General features: G+C 41.7%; 1 protein-coding gene across 1 annotated transcript in view; it reads right to left on the bottom strand.

Moving 5' to 3' along the window:
* Positions 1–22,833, bottom strand: part of LOC307034774 (plexin-A1-like) — a gene marked incomplete at its 3' end in the record, with an annotated part of 288,778 nt that extends 265,945 nt beyond the window's left edge. The window contains exons 1-2 of the mRNA XM_079673657.1: positions 22,715–22,833; positions 21,611–22,160 (exon numbers count right to left, since the gene is read on the bottom strand). The remainder of the gene's footprint in view (positions 1–21,610; positions 22,161–22,714) is intronic.
* Between the last annotated feature and the right edge of the window lie 238 nt (positions 22,834–23,071).

The following is a 23,071-nucleotide window of genomic DNA, read 5'->3' as shown; positions in this document are numbered from 1 at the left end:
AGGGCATAATGTTCTAACAATGTTATCAAAAACATTTTAAGAATGTTTTTAGAGAACGTTATCCTACCTTTCAGAAGAACATTCTGGGAACCAAAATAAAAGCTTCTGCTGAAAATGTTTTAAGAATAGTAGGTTATAATGTTCTAGCAATGTTTTCAAAAGCATTTTAAGAAGGTTATCACCAAAAAATTAAAAAATGTTTTTAGAGAGCGTTATCCTACCTTTCAGAAGAACATTCTGGGAACCAAACAAAAACTTCCCGCTGAAAACGTTTTAAGAATAGGAGGGCATAATGTTCTAACAATGTTATCACCAAACATTTTAAGAATGTTTTTAGAGAACGTTATTCTACCTTTCAGAAGAACGTTCTGGGAACCAAAAGAAAACTTCCCGCTGAAAACCTTCCTAGAACAATGACTGTAACATTCTCAGAATGTTTTTAGAACCAAATATTTCTAGCTGGGACAACTGTGGGCATCATTTATTTTAAGCCTATATGTTTGTGCACATCTATATGAAATGTCTCCATTTAAGCATCAATCATTAGCATTGTTTTTGCAATATACAGACAACTGTAAAAGGAATGCTTTAATACTGGGGAAACAGTAGTTCTGGAGTAGAAGCATCTTTTTTATGATTTATAGGATTAATGAATTTCACAATGGATTCTCGGAAAATGCAATAGTGAATATAAAATGATCCAAGTCTTTGTTAAGATTTGACTAACCCTTAGAAGAGGCGGCTGATTTATTGATGAATACTATGACAATGCGAAGCTTAATGTAAGTTGTTTAGGATTTGGGATAACAATGGAATTCACTGTATTGGTGGTTTACAGAGCTTGCAATTATCAGGCACGCAAATACAGCCTGTAACAGCTCTGTAAGATAAAGACACTTCCTTATCACACTCAGCTCTTCTGCTCCGTAGCTGACCATACAGTGTTGGCAAAAGGAAAAGATAATTTAGCTACAAGTTCCAACAAATGATCATAATATTGCCATTAGTGTATGTAAAAGCTATTACCACAAGGAGTATGTGTGAATATATCACAGATGTGCACTCAGGAGTCACACTTATACACCCACATGTGTCGGAGGCAGGAAGTAGTATGATCCGAACCTGGGCTACGTGTCAATTATTTGCTGATAAACCAGAATATTATTTTAATTCAACTACAAGCCGAGCCTCTTGATCTCGTAAGAGCGCTCTCACACCCACAATCTGGAAAACACAGGGAGGTTATTTGCATGTAGGTTTATGTATGTGCGTATGCTTACTTAGATGCTGCTATTTATGCTTTTAATCCTCTCTTCAAAGCATGCGCTAACTGCTACAGTTCTTTCTGCGTGTCCTACTTTGACTGCATTCTGCTTTTCATCTGATAATATCATGGAATGTAGTATATCTAAAAGGATAAATAAACTATGGCAAAACAAACAGATGATAATACAACGGTTGTTTTTGCGGATGCCAAGCTTACAGAGGAACATCACACTTAAACACTGTCACTTGAATCTGCGACTCACACACCTACACACACACAATCATAAAGACATACCTCAGGGCACGAGGATCCTTCCAAACACACACTCCCAGCAAAAGCCATCTTCCTGTGCTCAGTGAGGCATTGTGTGTGTGTGACGTGTGTGTGTGTGTGTGCGTGCGTGCGTGTGTGTGCGTGCGTGCGTGTGTCAAGATATCTGTAAATGCTGTGTGTATGTTATCTATCCGTATGTCATCTCTCCTCTGATGTGACCTTTACACACAGATATTTTCTTCCCGCCCTGCCAGCAACACTGCTAACACAATTACACTGGGCTAATGAACAGAGGACCCTGATAAAGTGATAACCACCCACCCACCCACCCCCACCCCCCCCACACACACACACACACACACACACCCACCCACCCACCCACCCACACACACACACACACACACACACACACACACACACACACACACACACACACACACACACTTTCTCCATGCATAACAATCTCCCTGTAAAGGCTACATTTGCATCTTTAATATAAATGAAAGTGCTTATTAAAGTGCACACATCAGTTCCGATCACATGGAGGATGAGCAACGTTTAACCCCTCGCACTGCTCCTCTGTTCTATCAAATCCAACCTTCTTTTCTCCCGTTCCACCCGTCAGAAAATGCACTTCTTTAGGCTTTAGAATGAAATCTTCAGTCTAAAAACTATTTAAGATACTGAATATGAACATGATACATTTAACAGCAGTTAGTTTACAATAATAATGCTGCCGGGAAGTACATCTCTCAGTGAGACTGAGAAGCTCTCAACATGAAATGATCCCAGTGTGACATTGTGATTAGATTTCACACCGGTATGAATACATTTGTTTCATTAGGTGTAGCGCTAATATTTACAAAAGGCTCTCAGAGGGCTTTTCCGAGGTAATATAAAAAGGAACACCCTGGCTGGGCTTTTTATTTCACACGGAGAAGCACTTTCATGGTTTCATGGGAGGCAACATAACGGCCATGGAAATTACGCATTCAATCATACAATACATTCCTACAGCAAAATAAAAGTGAAATTTGAATACAGATTTAATTGCTGCTGTTGAATGGCACTAATGTAAAGAAGGCCTTATGTTTGATAGAATCTTGCATTAGAGGTTGATAATATTTGAGTTACTGAAAGATGGACTTCTTCATGTTTCCACCTCCCGCTCGTTGAATGGCTTCAACCAATATAGTCTTTTGCCTCCCTTGAATGAATGTTAACACGTATATTTCTCTGCTTTTGTGTGATCAATGTCCACAGAGAACCTTTCCAACCTGCACCCACTTCCTGTCATAATATATTATGACGCAGTGGTTGTCAAAAGGGGTCCGTATAAGGCACTGTAGGGTACCCAAGGGAGGAATGGAGGGGCCCTGCAACAAACGGTAAAACTAGACTATACCAAATGTAATTCTCTTGAAATGTTTCCAGTTAGAAATGCCTTTTGGTTAATGTGTCACCATGTTCCCTTTTCCATTTTGGACAGCTATGCAATTGACTTCAGTTCCACTTGATACTAAATCAACAACAGACCTCTTCCTTATGAGGTTTTTGGGACGGAACCTTCTCAAATGGGGGTCTGGAGTCGAATTTGTCTTTACTTAGGGGGCCGTGTGACATAAAAATCCTAAAGAAAGTGTGCAATCATTCCACTTCTTATCAAATCTGGATCTACATTTTTGACATGAGGTTACAGTGACATAGGAAGAGGGTGAAACGTTGAGGCGTTTCGTTGGCCTGATTGCGATTGGATGGGATCCTGTGTTGCTGAGTCTGGTTCTGATTATCACGTCTAAGCATTGAGGACATTCCAGCACTGCTGCGGGGCCACGGCCTCACAGAGGGAGGGGGGTTAACCAGAAGGCACGTGTTCCTCTGATCCTATTGTACCTTATAAGTCGGAACAAAAGACAACATGATGGTCATGTGTAGATGAGCCTACAACAAGATATTCCAAACTGAATATGCTAACTATCAACGTCTTTCTGTCTGAATCTCTCCAAGCCCCATGGCTGCTGTTCGGCAGCTGATCCTGGCCTTTGACCTCCCTCTGGGCAAGTCAAAAAATAATATCCCTACCAGGAGCAATAAAGAATCACAATGGTGTTATTGCAGTCTAATGAAACGTGGGACAACGAAACGAATGAGACACATTAGTTTCATGAGCAGTTCAAGTTCTGTAAGTATGTACAAGTTGATCTATAATCCTCCACAAAGGAAGAACTGTTCATCTGTAAGAGACAGCTTTATCTTAACTTCCTGAACTTTAGCAATGAATGAGCAACCTGTAAGTCTGTATGAATACATTTGGTTAGCTTGTAAAGTGTGTGTGTGTAAAAACACCCGGTTTAGAGGATTTCATCTTATTAGATCATCTAAGATCGGCCTTTTAGAAGAACGATATTATATCAAGTGTTATCATTATGCTATCATCTGTCTTGTTTTAAGATGTTAAAGGTATTTCTTGAAGTACACTTGAAGTAGTTCCAAATGTAAGTGGAATGATCTTACCCTCTTGAAGAAAAAGAACATGTAATATATTAAATGGCTTCATAAGAAGGACATTCACAGCTTTGAATGACACAACATCATTAATACAACTTCGGATATAATTGGAGTAGATCACAGGGACAGGTACAATAAACCTGACACAATTAAGCCATAAAACTACTGGGAGGAGACTGGAGTTCACCTCTGAGACACGGCAATAAATACATAATGGTATACAAACACAGAAATTCATACTGGTTCTCTTACTGCTACAACCACACACACACACGACCACAATACATTTGAACAAAATCCCGGTTTCCTCATCCAGTTACTCTCGCAAACAAACATGATTAATGTCACTATACAGCAGCGTATGAACTCTACAGAGCCTCATGCAAACTAATCATCAAGTTTCAGACAATCATTTCATTTCTGAACACAATCTAATGCAGACGTTTGTCTTGTTAGCTCACAATCTCGACCCTGGAGGCTCGCTCTCTGGATGCATGTTTATCTCAGGCATGAGGGCTTGAAGGCTTGTGGAATTTCTAGAATGCAGCTATAGAAATTCATGATGTGTGCTTGTTAACCTTGCAGCAATGCTTCAGCTGGGTTCAGCACTGCATACGCCCATGGGGGTGCATAAATAATCAGCTGCATATGTTAGCTGTCCTGGTTGAGAGTGCTGATGTATTGTACGTATTTGTTTTGCTTTTCTTGCAGCATGGAAATCATGATTCAAGCGGGAAAATAAAAAAATACTTCTAGCCTAATGATAGGGGTTTGCGTGTTGTTTATCTTGCCTGCATACCTTTATTGCCTTATAGAGATAAGGCAATGAATAAAGGTATGAATGCAGGTTTACAAAAGAAAGTCAAAAAAATTAAGAACAAAATTAACTAGATTAATTGGAGAATAAAAAAAAGAAAGTCCAAATTAGATCTTATTCATAAACAAAAAGTGAACAGAATAATAATAAAACAATTCTACTCTTTTAATACTTTCACAAATAAAAGAACTAAAGGCCACACCCTGAGAGTTTCCAAAAGCATCATATATTCTCCCCATGATTTGGATGCGCTCCAAAATGCAATGGGTACTTTCTTGGCTACACCAGTCCATCACGTTTCATAAAAATAATAAATACGGACTGAATTAAGAGTATTCAATTCTGTATATGGCTTGAATAACTAAAGCAACATGAGGACCATCACGCTCAAGTATGAATAGCTTTTTAAAAGTTGTTTACCAAAGACATTTTAGCTGGCTCAAAGTATTGATAATGCGTGTCGGTGGGGAAACACACACCCCGGGCTCTGCTGATGGGGACCGGATTGTGCAGCTCAGGCCAAGCGCTCGCTGGTGAATGTGAACTGTGGAGTATCAGCATCCCTCATATCATACCTCCACAGCCGGAGAACTGCTGCTGCTGAATACATATTCAGTCGGACTGTGTTACAGCCAGAGTCGTACTGACACTGCTTTTAAACAGTTTTTGGTTCAGGCATGTGGAGGGGACACCCCTGGGCCCGGGGTCAGGGAGGGCGTGAGAGCACAGAGCGGCCTGGCTGGGAGAGAGGGACGGACACAGAGTCAGAGACTGATCTGATCCTGTGTCTGTGGATGTGCTCTGAGGCAGCAATCCAATACTGTAAACATGCAGTCCACCCTTAACCTGTGAGACACGACCCCCAGGGGAGCCGAAAGAAGATCTTCAGAGGAGTTCAGAAGGGTATGTTAACTGCAGAGCCCATCTTGACAAGTCGTTTAGTACTTGGTCATAAAACCTCACTATTTCTGAAGTTGTCAGCTCACTTGAAATGTCTGCTATACTTCCTGGGAAATGGTGCATCTTCAGTGGTGACCTCACACTGCGCAAGTCCAACTATGAAGTCATCTCAATTTTACAGACTGTCTCCCTTGTTTCCTGTCATCGCTACTGACATAATCTAATAAAGGCATCACTATTGTCATTCCTCATCAGAACTATCAGACCTAATCTTTATGGATGATCAAACTGCTTTTCTCTTCAAAACTGGTAGCAAATCATTTCTTTATGGACTTAACTGATATCTTGTCATAATGTTTGAACAGCAAATATATCCCATTAAGGGAGCAATGATACTCTCCTATGGGACCTTTAACTTTGAGTATATGGCCTCTGATACTTAAGTTGCCCTCAGTGAATGCAGGAATTACAGCTTGAAAAGAACACACACTATATGTCACATATTTTCATTTAATTTCAAACCTTTATTTAACCAGATTGGTTCCATTGAGATCATAGATTTTTCTTTTAAGGGAGACCTGCAAAATATAACTTGTAAGGTTTTCTTTTCTGTGTTTTGTCTTTCTTTCTAATCAAAAGTATCAACTTCATGAACCAAGGTGAAGTCAAGAAGATCCCCAATATGTTAAGAAGTCCCCCGCTGAGGGAATATCCTAACTGCACAAAGCCAATAATATGACTCGTCACTTTATACAAGAATCACGCAGTCAGCAGAATTGAATTAAGGAAATATGTATCTTTGAAGCTGTTGCAAAGGAAGCAGAAATGTCATTGCTGAGCTTAAACTATTTCACAAACGTTATTCAACATTAGACTGAGGCACTGTGAAAACAAGCAGCTAGTAAATACTGTTGTGTTATCAAGGGGACTAGTTATTGTAGACTATCCAAATCCATATTAGAGCCATAAATTGAAGATTAGGCCAGCAAGTTAGTTGGCATGCTGATTTTCTCAGAAAATAAATGCTATGGCGATATATTAATAGAAAAAACTTTCATTCTATACAAATACGTCTTTTGAGCATCTCTGTCTTCCACAAACATTGGTGATAAATAATTTGTTTCATTCGCCGGGACTTCTTGGCACAGAAGGATGGGCGTTATTCAATTTTTTGTGAACATATACTGGTTGCTGTTGCCAGTTTGAGGAGAACGCAAGCATTCTATCCCAAATTTCAAGTCATTTGGAACATTTTCAATCAACTCATGATACACTTGCTCAGTTTTTGGAAGCTGGCAATGGCCAACTACCTTCTAACAGGCTTCGTTTGTTTATTAATTTTCGACTGGCTCCATAAGCTTTTTGAACATTTCCATCACAGCCCACTGAGGAAGTATTAACACGTTCGATGACACTTTTTTCATGGCTCTGCTTCCACATAAATACAGTCCTGTCAGGAAGCCTGGCTAGGTTTTTTCTAGTAGATGGAAACGCAGAAATAATAAGCAAGGATTTCAAACAATAGGTGTGGTTAGATACAGAACAGAAAGACAAGTGCTCCAGCTGGGAGAAAATCTCAAGATTTACAGAAATCACAGATATTAGTTAATATAATCAAAGATTAAGATAATTATTTAAGTTAGATATCACTGAGGGTGATATTGAAGAAAGCCCATTTCCAGATCTACAACGCAAGGAAGACTACTGGTTAGTCAAACAAGATATGTGACCTTTGTTTTAACTCAAGGACACAAAACCAGCAACACATTACCAAAAAGATCTCTCCTTAAACAGTGAGAGTCTGCTGATAGAGAGAAACACAAGCCCTCTTCATGTGATGCATACTAACTATGCCTGCGTGACTCGGTGTTTTTGTGTGTTCAAGAGAGGAGAGCGCCGAAGATTGTGAAAACAAGTTCCATTTTGGCAGATAAAATCTGTTAATCTGCCTGTGCTGGCCCCTCTCAGTATATCAGCCTCATTCATTTCCCTGAAGGAGCTCTGGAGCGGGGTAACAGCCAGCGCAGAGACCCACTCACAGTCACAAAGAGAACCAGATGTTTGAACAGGGTCCATGTGCTTGTTGCTTTTTGAGCAGAAATCCCATTTCGCCGTTTCATTGTAGGTGACGTAGTCTTTCGCCAGCAGGCACACGTTTCCCGTAAACAAGGCATCAGCACACATACATGTAATGAACACACGCATGTCAAACTCCTAGATGCCTGGAACCGATGGTATCTGATTGCACTGCAGACTGTGACTGAAATGTGTGTAGGGAAAAGCATGATGTTTGCAGAAGACATCCATGCATTAACATGTGCACAAGTGCAAGCAAAGAGGGGAACCTAGGGCACAGGCTCGAATGGAAATGTGTGTCTTTGTGTGTGAGTGCTCTGGCCCCTTTGCCTATTTTTCCGGCCTGCAAAATGTGGAAAAAATGCGCTGGGACTCCAAGTGTAGAGCAAAGTGCCAAAGAACACTGAACCAGGACAAACCCATAAAAATCCATGGCTCCATTAGCCATGTGCGAGCTTAGCCTGGCACAGCTCGGTTTGGTTGAATTTGGCCGTATGACATGGATTTCAGAACAACAGCTGCAAATAAAACTACTTCCAAATCTCCGGACTTCAACAAAAGGCAGATTTGTAGACGAGTCAGTGTGACATCAGCGATTAAAGCAGATCTGATTGGTGATAAAGGCTCTGTTGTGTGCTTCTTAATCTACTTGATGAGCCAGTCTCTAGTTTCTGGTGAGTCCCCTTCATAATGCCAGACAACATATCTCATTCTTGTATGCAGCAATGTTTCCCGCTGTACACTTATGATGTAATATGCACAAGACAGTCAATGACTCTTTACGACACGACCCGAACGTTTTCTGGAAACGATGATTATAATCGAATGCTGAGGCCCTGATTTGAATTCACGTGCACTCACACAGCTGTGGCAGTTTACAGTGCAACAGTGTGAAGGGTGGATCTAATCAGAGGGGATGGAATGCGACCTCTCACCCTCAGCCATGGCCCTCTGCAGTCGCTGCAGCAGGCTTATCTGATTGGTCTGTCTAGTACCGTAATCATTCCCAGAACATCAGACAGTGCTGCCAGAAACTGGAGGGACGGAGGGGAGCAGAAAGAAAGCAACAGCGGGCTGGTAGAAAGAATCAGAGCTGCAAAATGCTGCAAGCTGCTTGTTACTGCTTGTTAAGATACCTCATTGAATGATTTTCGGATAAAACTAATCAATGCACGTGGCCTTGAAGTCAGAAACAAGGGCTATTGATCATGTAATTACCCTTTTCATGTTTTCGGTTCAGTTTATCATTTATTTTCACATTCCCTGACATTCAGATATAGGGAATTTTGTCATGTTATACTTTGAAAAAGAAATAAAGCTGGTTTTGATTCAGTTTCTTGAATGCTTTGTAGTAAATGGCAATGCATTCTAAACAGGTTAAATGCATTTCTTTAGACATAAAACATTTGCAAAGTTGATTTTCTCATTGTTAATATTGTGCAATTGTTTGCTAGCTTGCAGGCGCCCTCTTCGCTGTCTTAGCGGGCACAATGTAATGCTCCCCCACATGTTACTGCCATTTAACCGCGTGGAATAGTGTGAATCGCTGGCAGGAATGGCAATTGTATTGGCCCAATGCTTCCACACAGATACAAACAAAACAGGAATGCTGGTAGCGGTCAAAAACTCTGCAGGCCATCATTACTTTTGGATGCATTTGGTAACTGTGATGTGAAGTTCTGTTCCAAATTGCAATAGTGAAGCGTTTTGGATGTTCTACCTCCGACTGGCTTCTTCTTCACAGCAATAGCAGCCGAGGCACATGGGAATCATAATGTATACAGCCATCTGCGAAAATGATGCGAAAATGTACTTGGAAACAAATACAACTGATGATGAGAATATAAAGCAATAGTACCATTGCATCATCCGGGCAACTGAGGTAAATTGATGATCATTAGGGATGTTATAAACGCACTTGGATTCAGACACGTCGGTGTCAAGAGAAAATATCCATCTTTTCTCATCAACTTCTCTGCTTCTATTAACAATCCATGTTCCTGCCAGTGTTAGTCAGTTAGCTTCCTCCAACAATAAACACAAGATCTCAAAGCCTTACATTTATGATAATATTCAGTTTTCTTCTGAAACATAATACTTCCCTGTATTCCTGCAGTTTGTTACAACCCAAGTATAGCCACTAAGTCACTCTTAAACAGCACCAAAAGCAGCAATTCCTCACACACACTCAGTCTACTCTGTATTTCTCTCCATGCAACATTTTTCTTTCCTCCAGTTGTGAGCATCATCATGCAGAGAAAAACCCATCAGTAATCCCCTGCTGCTCAGCTCTGGAACTGCCTGGTTGCCCCATGGTAGTTATAGGTCACACACACACACACACACACACACACACACACACACACACACACACACACACACACACACACACACACACACACACACACACACACACACACACACACACACACACACACACACACACACACACACACACACACACACACACATACACACACACGCACACACACACACCATCTTGAATCTTGATGTGGGTCCCTTTAGGTCACAGAAGCTGTACATCTTTCTCTCTCATGCACACACATGCACTCGCACACACAGCAGCAGCAGTCTGAGTGTGTGACAGAAATGCCAGTCTTTATCGCGCCCTGCAGTTTAACCCCTTCTAATCCCTTCAGAGTGGCGGAGCTTTATGGTCAATTCACACTCTTTCATGCTTTTTATTCCCCGTCTCTGTAGCCCCAAGAGTAATCCCTCTGCGGCTGTGGAAAAACATCAGACATGAGCGGAATACACTCATCACACACAGTGACATGGATAAAACAAACACACACAAGAAGACATTGATGTACAACACAGTCACACAATACACGGTGCTTCATGTACAATCACTGAATAGACAGTAATGTCTTTGATTAATGCTGCAAATCATGCTACAGCTTCCCTTTCTGGCTTGTTTCAATTACATTTACTGTTCAAAAATATAAATATGTAGCTAAGGGCGTAAACCACAGTGTTTCCTAAATTAATGAAGTTATCATTTGGTCTATTAAATGACATACAAATTCAGAGATTTTCTAGAACCATAAGCGACATTTCTTCTTCATATTTTGTCCAACCAAGGGTCATAACCCCCAAATATGAACACAAGGACAACAAAAATGCCCTTGCACATTATTTTCTAGTTATTTTCCTGTGAACCGATAAATTGTTTTCACTATATTAAATTAATGCTAGTGCTGGTATGGTTTACTACCCATAAATTATCTTAAGTCAGACATAAAGTACCTTATCATTAAATGTTTATATTCCATGTTTTTGTGAAATATAACAAATATTAGAAAATATATTGTATTAAGAGTGTCATGCCTTTCAAGTATCACAGTGCTGACCTCAGACTCTATAACAAAGCAAACACTGGCCACCTGAATAACACTCCAGATCAAGTGCAGATGGGCTGCTGAAACATGATGCATGTGTTTAAGTAAATATCACCCTCAGAAGCCAGCAGCACTGTCAGAATCAACTGTGAGTGAGCGCTACCAAGATGTTCCTGTGTGTTTCAATTGTAATGTGACCATAGGTCAACATAAAGCAGACTCAGCACAGCCTCAGATGAAGGAGCTGGAATTTAACTTGGCATCATTTACAATGGAAACATTTCGATAGGTGCATTCTTTAATGAATAATTGTGTCATTGGAAAAATACAACGTGAACCATGGCCATCACCTAATACTGTATGTACTGTAGTCTTTCTGCTTTCCATAATTATGTGAAGAAAAAGGAAACTCATTTCAAAACATATTGCTTTGATTATGATGCTGAAACAAGCTAGAAACAAGTAAATTAATCAATCTGTCAACTGGAATAATCATCAACTATTTTGATAAACAAACAATAGTTTCAGATGTCAAATCTGAAGATTCGCTGATCTGATTATAATTTGATATCAATCTAAAATGTATTTTTGGGTACATTTCATCATTTGTCTTGACAAGTAAATATATTTGGATTTTGGGCTGTGAAAAACTGAAAATGTCATCTTGGTTTCTGGTGGACATTATTCATAATTCTCAAATAATAGTTTATCAATTATAAAGAAATATTCAAATATACAACATATAAATAGTGTAGTTGGAGGAAAAGTGTATTAGTTAAATAAAAAAAAGGCAGACTTGACTAAACTCCCTGCATCTGATGAGCATAAGAAACTTAGTGTATATTAGGACTTATTCCAGCATGTCAAACTCACACAGGTGCAGGTGTGCATGGGCTGCGTTTACAAAAAAGCTTCACAGGAGAAGAAACATGCCTCCAGGGGTACACAGGGAAGCCAGTCAACTACATCAGCACACAGTGGGAAAATGAAATGTTGTGTTCAACATCCACATAAACGGTTCAGTTTCCTCGGTTTCACAATAGGAAAGAATTCGAAACTATGTGTGGAGAGGCGAGGCATGAAACCCACACACGAATATAAACGCTCAAAAACAAACCCCATAGCTACACACCGACTCAAAACACACACATAATATTTCACACAACCAATTTCCCAAAACCACATGCATAAACACTAAAATACTCCACTGCTGCATACACGCAGGCACGCGCTGCTATGAACACACACAACCATGGACAGAAGATGTGTATGCATGCAGCGAATGGCTCAGTTTCTCTCATTAGGGAGAAGAGCTGCCTGCAGCAAAGCCTCCTCTAGTCAGTCTGCAGAGATCTCTAAAACCAACAGTCAGACAGAGAGGGGGGGGACAAACAGTCTTACACTGACTGCAACGACGCTGATGGAACAGATAAAGGGAATGAATGGAAGAGGGAGTGTAATCATAAGGAGTTGAATGGTAGGAACACAGTAGATGCTGTATCTTTACATTTCCTGTTCTGATGTTGGCTGATTGAAGACACACAGAACAGCCAATCATAGTCAAGATAATGTATCTATGATGCACCAGCGAGATACCACTGATGATTTCTTGCAGCATTAATGCATGTTGAGTGTAGGACATCATCGCAGGGGTTTAGTCAAACTGTCACCTGCAATTGAAAAGTCTTCTAGCTAGCTAGGAAGATTTGAACTGGTTCCAGTCAAGGCAGACCAGTTTCTGAAAAATAAAGCATCTGCTCGGTTGAGACCATAAGGTCAAGACCACCCATGAGACTGGGACAATTATAAACAAGACTTAGTGTATACGGCGTGCTAGTTAGGCTACATATCTGACGGCGCTTTAAATTAAATGCTACCTTCAGATTACTAACAAGCTCATAATGACAGGATTAACATGCTGATGTTTGGGAGGTATGATGTCAACTAGATTGGTTCAGCATGTTAGCATGCTGGCTTTGGCTGATAGGCAAAGGTCAAGCAAAGTGTTTGACAACATGAAAGTCAGACTCGATCATGGTGCTTCATGGAGAAAAACTCAGGGGGCTGCCGGGTCAATCAAAGTCATTAAGGCTCATCATATGGGGACCATGAATGTATGTACACTACAAACTCCATTGCAATCCATCTAAAGGTTCCTGAGATATTTCAGTCAGGACTAATTAGTGAACTGGCTGATGGACCGTCATTGTCCCCCATGTAGCTAACTCACAAACAAACTGTGAGACAACAATACACATTGCAATTTATTGCATTTTATTGGATGGGTTTACAAGTCAGAGTTATTGCAGCTCGTTTACTACCACCTGCAACACGGATAACTCTACATAACAGTATTATATTTGTGTGGGAGAGGATGCCAAACTACAGCACATTATGTTATGCTCTAACATGCCCTTTAATCTTAATGCAGGTCCAAATGAATGGAAAAGTAGAGAAAAGCAGCTGCTGCCACATGATGAAAATCATGAAATAACTGATTTTTTAAAATAATATTTTAATTAAAATACACAGAATGTATGGGAGTTTGAATAAAGCTTTTTTAATATCCTGAATCACAAAGAGAAAGCTAGGCAGAGAGAGAATCAAGAAACGAGGACAAAACAAAAATAATAGGACTCAATATCTAGGTTCAGGAGAAAGAGAGGAATAGAGATAGAAACAGGAAATAATAGACAGCCCCATTAGGCAGAGGTTATTGAGTAAATTCATCTCACTAGACAAAAGCTTCTCCCGTGGTTGTGTCACTGCCGCTCCCACAAGTCTCAACACTTTCTCTCCAATTTTGGTATATTTGCAACCCCAAGCGTCTGTTAAAAGCTAAATTGCCCGTCTGCATTGCCTTAAAATGGTTTCCCATGCATCACCACCCTATGAAGGTTGCGATACGCGGGGCAATTCAAACAGCCAAGGGTATTCCCGAGCACCTGCACTTTCAAACAGGAGACCTCAAGGTGCCTTAAATGGATTCTGACAGGTTTTGAATGACCCCACGGTTCACTTTGTTATGGAGGAGTGGAAGCATTTACTACCGACACTACACCGTTTCCGTGTCTTATCATCCGCATCCTTCTTACAGACAGAAAGCAGAGGAAAAGAAAGCTGGCATACCAAGACAAAGGAAGAAGGGGCTGGATTGGCAGCACCTTGCTCTTGGAGGTTTAAACTGAGTGGAGGAAGTTCCATGTTTTAGAGAGAGAGAAGTCCATACACACCACAAAATATAGGTTGATAACCGGAGTAAGACACCTGTACACTTCCCCCTTCTTCCTACTGTGTAGAACAAGAAGAATATCCACTAGAGATGTTGGACAACTCTGCACTAGAAGCCTGATCATCAGTTGCACCATCAGTGCAAACATCACCATCAGTTGCACAGATTGGAGCAGAACCAGTTGAACAATCAAAGATATCAGTCCAACGATGTATCTAGGCTCTTGTGGACACTGTGTAAGGATGCTTAAAAAAACTGCCAATTTGTCCTTGAGCAAAACGCTGAACATGGAAGCTACACCAGAGACATGAGAGGGCGCGTCATTCTCTTATCCTATTTCTCAAACACACACCGACAAAACCTTACAGCACAGTCACCTCTCCCTCACACACGCAGGTTTGTGATTGACTAAGCACTCAACAAAATGAGCTAAGCCTCTGTGTGTGTGTGTGTGTGTGTGTGTGTGTGTGTGTGTGTGTGCGTGCGTGCGTGCGTGCGTGCGTGCGTGCGTGCGTGCGTGCGTGCGTGCGTGCGTGCGTGCGTGCGTGCGTGCGTGCGTGCGTGCGTTTGTGTGTGCATGTGTGCGTGTGTGTGTGTGATGATCGGGGAAGTGTCATTGTATTCACTGACTCAGCATTTCTGCGCTGACTGTCAGTCCTGTCATTTTACCGCAGTTCCTTCTCTCACTGCAGGGCCTTTGGGAGCTGCCAGGGTTCCTCTCATAAATGCTTAAAACACAAGATCGATGGCACTGTCCGTTTACCTTATAGCAGCTGGATAATGGTCTGTTTGCAGCATGATGAAACACAAATCATACAGAACTCCTGGTAGGCTTTGTTTGGCCCCACAGTGCGGGGGATGGCTGAACTCTGGATTGGTACATACTTTTCACAGCGGGAGAAACGGAACAGTTGAATAAACCCCAGCTTAGCATCACACTGAAGTGAAATTGTGACTCAGGATACTAAAAACAGTGTTCACTTCGAAGAGCTTTTATAAAAACTACAGCAATTTCAGCGCCAGACATTGAGTTTTTCTTTGAAAACGCCTATAATTTGGCTTAATTTGGCGCCATTATGTCCCATATTGTCCACAAAGAATATGTCTCCAAGGAAAATATAAGAGGTACACAGGAGACTGATATTGAAATAAAAAAAGGTCAATGCCTAGAAATCAAAATCAGCAAAGACAACACAATTCGAGTCACTGTTCCCATCACCCCTTTCTTCCCAGCTTCTTTTTCTCTCATTCCTTGACAACTTTAATCACTTCCAGAAAGCCCATCATTTGAATTGCACAACCTGAACCTCAGTGGTTTTTTCCTCCATCCATCCCCTCCCTCTTCTCTGAGTCCATTCATCTGAGTCACATTGTCAGGAGAACCTTCACTGTCCTTGGCTCGCTGCGTCCAGCTCCCTTTTCCTACTCTCTCATTTTCTTCCATTTCTCACTTTTCAAAACCTCGCCTCAGTCGTTCTCCGCATGACTTTACTCTCTTGATGTTGCTTTCTCCTTTGTTTATGTCGCTTTCTTTCCTTACATCCTCTTGCAATAAAGGCCAGAGGAAATATATCACTAGCTAGGTTCCCAAGAAATTCAAGAGTTTCTACGACTTGATTAAAGGTGGGGTTCAAAATAACCGAAAACTGTGCATTTGTTCCTCTTCAAACTGCATGTTGTATGGCCAACATTGCTTTAATTTCATTGAACTTCTTGCAACAGGTGATTATCTCAAAATTGTCCAAAAGTTGGATAGAAATGCAGAATATGTCATTGCCTTTCCTTTTGACCGTACAATTTCCAATTTCTTCCTACTCTTTCATCCCATGTATTCTCTTCCCTTCTTCAGTATGCAAGCTAGGGCTGCACGAAATTTAAAAAAACTGACATTGCGATATATATTTTTTCCCTGCGATATATATTGCGTTTTTTTTAACTATATTTAACCGGATGAAGGATTTTAGTCACGGACGTCTGGATCTTAACTGGTTGACTCTTCATACCTTAAGTCATGATCTAACATGTCATGATAATGCATGTTGGTTACCCTCAAATAAGGGGGTTCATCTGTGAATGAAGAAGAGAAGAACCTTTTTCTATCCAAAATAGTTCCAGATGGCAGATGTTAATTTTCTTTTTGGAAGTAAATCTTCATTCTCACCGGTATTGTCCTCCTGTGCCTCCCTCATTTTTTACCGGTGTTTAGATGGTCTGCAAACTAGCGGGGCGGGGCCTGCTGTGATCTGATCAAGAATGATTGTGATTGGTGGTTTGCTGTGCATGCAGAGCCTGCATGTCACTCACTCAAGTACCCCTGACATGAGAGCCGCACACATTTTCCTTTTGTAGCAAGCAGCAAAATAATTGGAACATGACGTGTTTTAATTAATTTACCTACTTAATATTGCACGTCTGAATTTTTTTGATTTTTTTTTAATAAAATCTCACGTCCCTGTGATGTGAATATCGCGCATGCGCATATCGCGGTTATCACCATGACACGATATATCGTTCAGCCCTAATGCAAGCCCAGATAACTGAGAATGCACATATGACCAATTCAACCCACCGCTCAGCTTCAGAGGCCTTAGTTATCCCTACTCTCCCTGATTTTGAGCTCTGAAATCCCTCATTCTTCCTTCTTTGTTTACTATCTCTTCCATGTGTGCTGCAATGCGAAAGTGGATTCCATCCCTACCGATTTCTACAAACTCTTTATTTGCTCGAATTTCCAGTGTCAGCCATGTTATTTCAGTTGACAAACCTCAAACTGCTTCATGAATGCTGTTGAGCAAGGGCTCCAGAGAAAGCTGGGCTGTGTTAGAACTTTTGCCTTTTTTATACCTTTGGTGTCAAGCGTACTTTACCCCAGAAGCTTCACCTCAAAGTGTTTAGCATGGGCTCGCCCGGGGGGAGAAATTCAGAGGAACAAGAAAGTGGAAACCCTGTCCTCTCAGAAACCCTTTGAATTCAGTTTTTGAAAATGTTTCCTTCGGCTTCTTTCATGGTATAACCCTTCCTGGAGCTTTAAGGCCACATTTGAAAGTGTAAGATGCCTTGATCTCTCTGTCCACCTTTTCATTTCCCTCCTGCTCCTCCCCATGACCTGGGAATGTCTAACCACCACTACAGATAAGATAAGAGATCTGCATCTGAAAGCCATGTACGGAAATAACAAGGAGGAAGCTCTCTAAATTTGACCTTGGCCCCAAACTAAATATAAACAAGGAAAGATGGAGGGTAAAGGGAGGATGTCCGAATGTGTGTGTCTGCACGTCTGAGAACTATTGGGATCCGGCTAATGTTGCAGAGGGACAGGAAACGCAGAGAAGTTCAGTAATGTGGGTATGTTCTGCTATACATACACACACACTTACACACACAGATTATTTTGCTGCCTCAACTGTTCAGACAGCGCAGAACATAAGGCAGAAATTGGCCATTTGGGAGAACAAACACAAGCTGTATGTTCTGCAGCAGCACAAGAAAATGGGTTGCTGGAATTATTTTAATTGCTGACAAAACAACGGCAGAATGATCCTTGCTCACACTAGGATAGGAAATAATTCCCCCTACCACCACTAGACGTTGGTCTCGCTTGAAAAATACCAAACGCGGATGCTAACGACAATCACAAAGCTCCTTGCAAGTCGGGAAGCCAAGTGTTTGCAATCATTCACCGAGTAAAAGTGGCTGCCACCTGCGTCTGGCGGTTAGCTGTCACATCTGTGCAGAGTCGGAGCGTCTCGTCCCCTTTACAAGAGAAACTATTTCAATCTGCCTGCCCCGTTTGATCTGCCTTGGCCTTTCACTGCGGAGGCTGCATCAAAAGGTGCCGGGAACTTAAAAGCTCCATCGCTCCATCGCTCTCCCTCCACCGCGCTCTCTTTTGCTCTCATCCTATTTCTCTCATCCTTTTCCTCCGTCTTTTCTGTTCAGACAGAATTTGGGAGTTGTAAACATTTTGTCACTCATCAGAAAAAAAGGAGGAAAAACGAACACGGTTCATCTGTTGTCTCATGTTGGCGACAATATAACAAAAGAAAGAATAGGCTGTTAATTACAGACTACATGAGGTGAAGACTCTTCAATTATCCGATACACACTCATCTTTCTGCCTGCGTTCAAACCATTTGCTCGATGCTGCTCTTCACAAGAAATACTTCCTTCCAACACTGTATAACAATTACTAACTCCATGTTACTTGCATTTCTTGAAGAAAAACTTTGTTTGTGCCTCCATTATGAACAAACAATCAAAGAAAACTGTTGATGAGCTGAAGTGAATGGGCTAAACTGTATCCAAACATCCTCAAGTCTCAACTGTGTTATCCATTTGTTGTATTACTTGTGTTCCTTTAAATGTCATTGTGACGTTCTAACTTTCAGAACCCATAATCTGAGAGGTTTTCCACTCCCACATATCCGAAGGAAGTACAGTCCCATTTATCATCTTCCTGGAAATTTGTAAACCATTGCATTTCCAATAAATATTGGATTCATTTTAAGAATGATCTCTCCTTACTGAAATGACTGACATATTGATATAGTCAGAAGAGGAAAACAGGAAAACCGACACACACCTTTTTGTTACAACAGAATATATAGGACTGTTTCAACCGATTACTCTCATCTCTGTTATTTGATCTACATGCTGGTCGAAGCTAATCAGATAATGTAACTCAAAAAGCAGTTCAAACAATTAATGTTGCACGCGGGATTCAAACTGGTATTTTGCCATGTAATATCAGCTTACTTGGCAGTCTATAGTCGTCAGCCGCTCAATAGACGGAGCTGGCTGCAGCTCTGCTGGGTCTGCGCTTCAGCTCCCGCTGGGGCCGCCCATACAGCATTTAAATGTAGATTCTGAAGGCACTATGAATAAAAATCTCCAGCTAAATGCACTTACACTTCTTATTGACGTGTTAGGATAACACAACCTTCTCTGGGTGTTTCACAAGTGGAATGAGTCAAAATACTGCTTAATCAATCTGCTTCATTCTTATTCTCTTGCCATCCCTCCTCCTGGGTTTATTTATTACAGGCACTTGAGGTTTGAAGCGGCTCGACGCAGACAGACCGCAGGGTTCCCCCCCGACCGTCTGCAGCCCTCAGCTCAGGTCTTAGCCACTGCCACCACGGCCCACACCCAGCTGAGCCACACGCACGCACGCACACACACACACACACACAGACACACACACACACACACACACACACACACACACACACACACACACACACACACACACACACACACACACACACACACACTTGCTGTAGCGGTTGGTGTTGTGTCCAATCAGAGCCCACAGAGGCCAATCTCCCTTATAATGTAATGGAATCGATTTCAGTCAACAGTAAGAGAAATAGCATCTTGCAAAACTCTTTTTCTCCCAAAAGAAATATGCAAAAGTTCGCCTTTGAATACTGTTTTTGACCAGCATTAGGAAAAGAATAATCAAATCAGCAAGTCTTGGTCTAAGACCAAAATGACCGATTATTCGACTAAACAACTAAGATCCGGCAGCCTTTTTGTCAATAATGACAGTAAACTTTCGGATATTGATATATCACAGGTTCCATTTCAGAAAAAAACACATACAATTGCAATAAAACATCAACCCTATCACTACCACAAACACATTACTAGAGCTCATATAACTAAATTATAGTCTTAGCTATTGAAGATTATTTTTCCAACTACAAGAAAGTATAATAGTTACTTTAAATATGTGACCACACTGTTATCATTAGGGAGGTGACATGGAAGAACTTCCTTTAGAAATGACTGAACTCCGGTTACGGCGCCCGCAGAATGCTAATACATAGAAAGGTGGAGCATAGAGAGGATCATCTCCTCTAAGAACAAATTAATAATAAAGGACTCCAAGAATAAACGAGGTAATTAGGTTACAGGCAGCTCAAAGCACATGCTGATTCTGACTCATTTCAGGGCTAAAACCTCTTAAAAACACTGTGTGTGTGTGCAGGAGTGTGTAACAGGGACTGATATGTTCCACGGTCGTTATGTTGCTTTTAGAACCATGCATGCAGTCACATTGGATGTCACGCTCGGCCCCAAAGTGGAGGTGATGTTCAGGGCTTCAGTCTTATCAACGCCACCCAGCACAGGCACATCATGACACTCAAAGAGAGAGGGGGATAAGTCTTTCTTCCCCCATACATCTCTTTGCATCTCCTCCATAGCTCCCACATCATCCCTCTCTCACGCACACTCATCCTTACAAGTTCACCCTGGAGAGAGATAAGAAGGGAGAGGGGGAGATGAGAGCAGATCCAGAACATGCAAAGAGAAGACTCTCTCTTCTGCCTCTCACATACACACAACCTTTGGGGAATATTTGTTCTATTTGCTTTGGCAGCCAAACCGGTGGCTTGGTGCCCGTAGTCAGAATCAGCCCATCTCACCTACGCATTTTAAGTCAAAAATGCATAAGGTGACACAAAACTGTCAGAGCATGTTGATGTCACTCCAAAATGATGAAGCTGTATGTGTGTGTTTACGTGTGGGTGGGTGAGGGAACATGCAAATGTATGCACACACACACACACACACACACACACACACACACACACACACACACACACACACACACACACACACACACACACACACACACACACACACACACACACACACACACACACACACACACACACACACTCACAAACAGGTCAAAAACATACACAAGCATCCAAACGTTTATATTTCGCATATAAAGCAAGCACAATTACGCACACAGCTATATACAGTACATGTACACACATGTACACACACTAATGGTCTTACTGCATAAAAGCCCCCATGCATGCATACATTTATATATGAGCACATCATGCACGCGCACAGTGAACGCAAAGAGTGTGTTTCAAGTTCAATTCGAGTCTTGGGCGCAGATGCAGCGATGCTATTCATACTGGGATAATCCTATTTATCAGCCAAAAATCCTCACATTAAACCACCACAGCTGCAAATCCCAAACTGGCATCACAGTATGCCATCGCAACAACATTCCTATAATACACATTAAAGCTCGAGCATGTGGGAGAGAAAACACCCCCGTGGAGCTCACACACTATCAACCTATTCATCTTGCCACCTCGCATCCAACATCTGCAGTTCCTTGCCGGTGAAGTAAGACAATCCTTCACCTTCAACAACTCCAAAAAAAAGATGGGATGTTGGATCATTCCGGAGATGGTTCACCCGCAACCTCCTCTTGCGCCTGGCTGCTTCTGCGTGTGTGCGCAAAGCGAGCCATGCGATGTTCCGAAGCGCAGACACAACAGAAAGCCGAATTTCTCCCGCAACAAAAACTGCTTCATGTGTGTTCATGTTAGAGACGAACACGGGATGAAAGAGAGGGGAGGGAAGGGAAAGGGTAGGAAAAGGCAAGGAATGTCACCAACATTTCGGATGTAGCGGGGGTGAAAAAAGCTCCAAGACGAGAGGAGAGAGATGATTAACAACCACAAAAAGTTTGGCTGTACTTACTGTTCAAAGCGCCCTTCGAGTTCGTCCTGCTTGGCATTTTGAAAATTATTTTAGGATGTCAAAGATGCAACAGAAGACATTTCCATTCCCGGAGGACTTGTCAGAGAGCAGCACCGGTACCGAAGCTCAGCTCTGCAGATCCGTGCGCACTGGAGAGCAGCGCACAGCATGAATGAGAGGAGAGCTGCGGTTTGACTCCGGCATCCCCTGGTAGAGAGAGCGGGAGAGAGAGGGAGAGAGAGAGGGGGAGAGAGAGGGGGGTTAGTGACATGAGTGCGCCCCCTGGCTGCGGTAGCGCGTTACAGCGGATCTCCAGACGCACTGCTGCATGGCGCGCACAGGTGGCAGCATCGGCCCCGATACAGGCCGCGCTGCCGGCTCATAAGTGACATCAATCGGCTGTTTTAATGGTATCTGATTCTTTGATATTTTCCTGATAAAAGGCTGCTCTTATTGTGCCCGATTGATTGCTCTAGTGGTCGTATAATGCATGCAGAGTGGCACTGCTCTGTTTTCATACCTGCTGATCTCTGTCTGTCTGTCTGTGTTTTATTAAAAGCCTGAATGATTTAAAATTCAAATCTGAACAACCATTCATATTAAAAATCAAATGTATAGGTAGAAATTGTATATTTATATAACGTTTTTCAAGCCCTTGTGACTCCTTTATGTGCTTTTACACTAACAAGTCAGCATTCACACACATTCATACACAGGTAGAGGCTGCCGTACAAGGTGCACTCAGGGACATATATACTCACACACTGTTGGTCAAGTCATCTTCCCCTAGCACACTTCGGCATCTTGACTGGACAGGGATCAAGTCACAGACCTTCTGATTGGTGGACGACCACTGAGCCTCTACCACCCCTCTCTTCTGCTCCCCCATTATGCCATTGACTTTGATCAAAGAAAGGCGAAAAAGTTACATTGTGAGGGACCCAGCTGGCAGACAAGTCACAAGGGGATTTCAAAAAGTGGGTTTTTTCTCGGACAAAAGAAAAAAAAGGTTACATTTTTTGTTTGTAAGTGCTCCAAAATGCTTTACTGGCTGGTTTTTAAGAAAATTGGTGAACGGGTGTAGCATGAAACAAATAATTATTGGTTAGGATCCAAAT

Source organism: Notothenia rossii, assembly GCF_949606895.1.
Source record: "Notothenia rossii genome assembly, chromosome: 4".
NCBI classification, from domain to species: Eukaryota; Metazoa; Chordata; class Actinopteri; order Perciformes; family Nototheniidae; genus Notothenia; species Notothenia rossii.
This window is presented reverse-complemented; position numbering and strand designations above follow the sequence as displayed.